Source organism: Salvelinus sp. IW2-2015, unplaced genomic scaffold (genome assembly GCF_002910315.2).
Source record: "Salvelinus sp. IW2-2015 unplaced genomic scaffold, ASM291031v2 Un_scaffold356, whole genome shotgun sequence".
Classification (NCBI taxonomy): Eukaryota; Metazoa; Chordata; class Actinopteri; order Salmoniformes; family Salmonidae; genus Salvelinus; species Salvelinus sp. IW2-2015.
In genome coordinates, this window is record NW_019942547.1 from 575,411 (window position 1) to 578,972 (window position 3,562).

The 3,562-nt window shown below is 44.4% G+C and overlaps 1 pseudogene; it reads right to left on the reverse strand.

The window, feature by feature from the left end:
- The window catches only part of LOC112068272 (phospholipid-transporting ATPase ABCA1-like), a 57,041-nt pseudogene that overhangs the window by 7,339 nt on the left and 46,140 nt on the right, over positions 1-3,562 (reverse strand).

Genomic DNA, 3,562 nt, shown 5'->3' on the forward strand with positions numbered 1-3,562 from the left:
TTAAAGATATACTGGTAAAATACGGCTACATGTATACTGCTATAAAAGAAGTGAGGGAAGATCAGGAACACGTTCTTCAGGATGTCGTTGATCCCTCCGATCTCCTGTTGTCACATAGTAGAACAACACACAATCAGTCAAACTATTACATTTATTTATAAAGTCCCAATTTAATTCAATTCACTTTAAATGTTGTAATAAAATAAGGGCTGAATTGTAACAGTATGTCACACTGATAAAAAAAGCATTTCTACAGGGATCTTTCATTTCTGCAGTATTSGTCCACCTAATGACTTTCACAAGTTCTATGAAGTCTCATTAAGCCCTATTAAGTCCCTATGAAGTCTAATGAAGCCCTATGAAGCCCTACGAAGTCTTGTTGTACGCACGTTGCTGCCGAAGAGCTCGAGGACAAAGGTGGAGACGCTGCCGTTGATGCCGATGAGGATGTTGACGGAGGTGAGCACCACGTAGGCCGTGCTGGGGATCTTAAAGAAGAAGGACGCGGGGTACATCAGGGGCGTGATGGACCACCTAGGAACAGACGTCAACAGGAAGTTAGAACATGTACAACTCCCAATCTTATATAGACGTAGCCTTGCAACGCTAGGAYATATGGTGTGTGAGTGAGGTAGTTTGTGTGCGACATATTGTGTTGTGCGAAGGCAGTGTGTGTATGCATGCACGTTGTGGCGTACAGCAGGTCAGCCACCAGGGGGAGACTCGTCGAGGCCTGGCGACAGACGGAGTATACATCACGAGGCGATGGCTCTATCTGCCGGCCAGGACTAATTGGGGCTGATTGGGAGTTGGTGAGTAATCAAGGGCTGATTGCTCACCAGTTGTACAAGTCCCATAAAACTGCCAGAAGGGCAGCACACAGGGAGAGTGGGGGAAGAAAGGATTCCTGTATGGTTGTGGACCGTTGCAGAGGTAACAGGATACAGCAAGACCCGAAGCCCAGAAGACAGTATCCTGGAGAGGGTCTCTTGGGGGAGACCTATTCTTTTCTTTTGGACTATTATTTAAATAAACACCTTTGAAACTGAGCTAATCCTACTCTGTCCGGGTCTGATCTGTGTGAACGTTTTGACCCACCACCCTGGTCTGCCACAACGTGTTTTCTGTGTGTGTCTCTGTGTGTGTCCCCTCACCCATAGAACAGCAGCAGCAGGGCCAGTACAGGCAGGTTGGTGGAGGAGACGTAGGCGTCTTGTTGGAARCAGATGAAGATGATAATGACCAGAGTAGCAGGGACGATGTAGTTACACTGGAACAGACAGGAAGAGGCCAGGACATTCAGGACTTTCTCATACAGTCACATACCATTTCAAGGTGAAGAACCTGCTGCGTACAGTCCAGATACAGAGCTATTCCAATGGGTCGACTTAAAACAACAGAAAATGTTGTGTTTGTGACGTTTCCATGGTGTCTCAAGGCATTTGTATTTTTATAAAATTCTAATATACAGTTAGTGAAAGTCTACACGTCACTTGTACGGTCTTCACATTATGCTGTCTTCAAATTACATCTAAAAAGGTGTGTGTGTTCACTGGTCACTGTAATAATATATATGGTATACTGTATATCCACACTGACCTCTCTACACTCGTAGAAAAAAAGGTTCTCCGGCTGTCCCCATAGGAGAAGCCTTTTTGGTTCCAGGTAGAACCCTTTTTGGTTCTAGGTCAGTGGAGGCTGCTGAGGGGAGGATGGCTCATAATAATGTCTGGAAAGGTATCAAACACATGGAAACAACGTCTTTGATGTGTTTGATACCATTCCATTGACTCCCTTCCAGCCATTAATTATGAGCCGTCCTCCACACAGCAGACTCCACTGTTCTAGGTAGAAACATTTTGGGTTCCATGTACAACCCTCTGTGGAAAGGGTTCTACATGGAACCCAAAAAAGGTTCTACATGGAACCAAAAAGGGTTCTTCAAATGGTTTTCCTATGGCGACAGCCGAAGAACCCTTAAAGGTTCTAGATTTTTTTTTTCCTAAGAGTGCAGGATGAGATGAGAAGCCTTACCATGTCCCAGATGAAGTTGGACACCCAATAGAGGAAGGGCTGCACCCCACTGATGAACTGCATGTGTTTGGCCTTGTTGACTCTCTCCTGGATGAGGAAGACTACGAAGCTGGCCGGGACGAAAGACATGGCGAAGATCACGCAGATGGACACCAGCACGTCCACAGAGGTGGTCATCCTGGAGGGAGCATGCAGAGGGAAAAGATGGTTCTGAGTCATACRTAGAACAAGTTGGAAAGCATTATGCCTGGATGCTTTAAGTAAAGTGTTGCCATGTTTTATTATAAGAAATAAATAGTAATTAGGTTGGTCCTATTTCATATACATGTACAAGTGTGTATTAGAAGCATGTGTGATTTGGAAATGTTTTTTTTTTGCGTATCCCAACTCCCTCTGATTCACCCCCCATTGAGCAATTAGGATTTACGTGCCTTGCTCAACAGATGTTTCACCTTGTCGGCTCGGGGATTCGAACTAGCRACCTTTCAATTACTATAAGGAGGTGCATTGTAATACTGTATATTTCTTCCAATCCATGTCATTGATAGATGAGAAATTTATTTMATGGAAGAATTTGAGTTGTCGGCTAGGTACTTACAGTGCGACCTGGGACAGTTGCTCCTTGGTGAGGTTGAGTGGGTGGTTGAAGGCATGGATGCCATAYTTGCTGGGGTCCTGGCCGGCGGGCAGGCTGGCACGGAGGATTCCGTTGTTCATCACGTTCAGGAAAGACCCGATGCTGTGCCACCCCTTGTTGTTGAACCAGATCTGGATGGGGTCAAAGGTTACAGGACAGAGGTTAGGAGGGAGGAGCTATTAAAACAGAGGAAGAATGAAGTGTGTTTGTAAGGTCTTAAAATGGAGGAAGCAATAAATGCRAAAACTGACTAAGCACACACCTAAAGGCCTCATCTTCCGGTTCTTGGTAGAATAACGTAAGTGAGGATGAGTGACTTTAGGTTCTAGAACAAAAGGTCTTTGGTCTGAATATAATCAACACCGTTCAAGTTCCCTGAAAAACAATGTGAGCATTTCCCCTTTGTTCCCCAAGTCTCATTTCCTAGTCATGGCATTTCCGTTGGTCTGAACCTGCTTATTAAGGTCAAAGTGCTGTCGTAGATATTTTAAAACCCTTTCTGCTGTGTAAGCATGGAAATCTACTGTGTTGGGTCTGAAACAATGTTCCCACAGGGGCACGATGCTCAACTTGTGATTAAATGAATTGTGCAACAAAATTGTGCAACAAAAGTGGAATGAGGTGAAAAGTGTATTGTGACATTTTCTGTCCCAAACGTACATTTATACGAGTGTGGAAAATGTGCACCAAAGCAGTAAACTAACCTTGACGTTGTTCTTAGTGTCCAGTCCCTGGATAAAACTGGATAAGCTGGCGAGGAAACGGTCAGCAGCAGTCCCCTATACAGAGAAAGACCACAAAACCCAGTTTAGCACGCAAGCTAAACCCTAACAACATTAAATGCCAACATTTAAACAAATAGCAAGCATTGGTAATCATTGAAATATAATT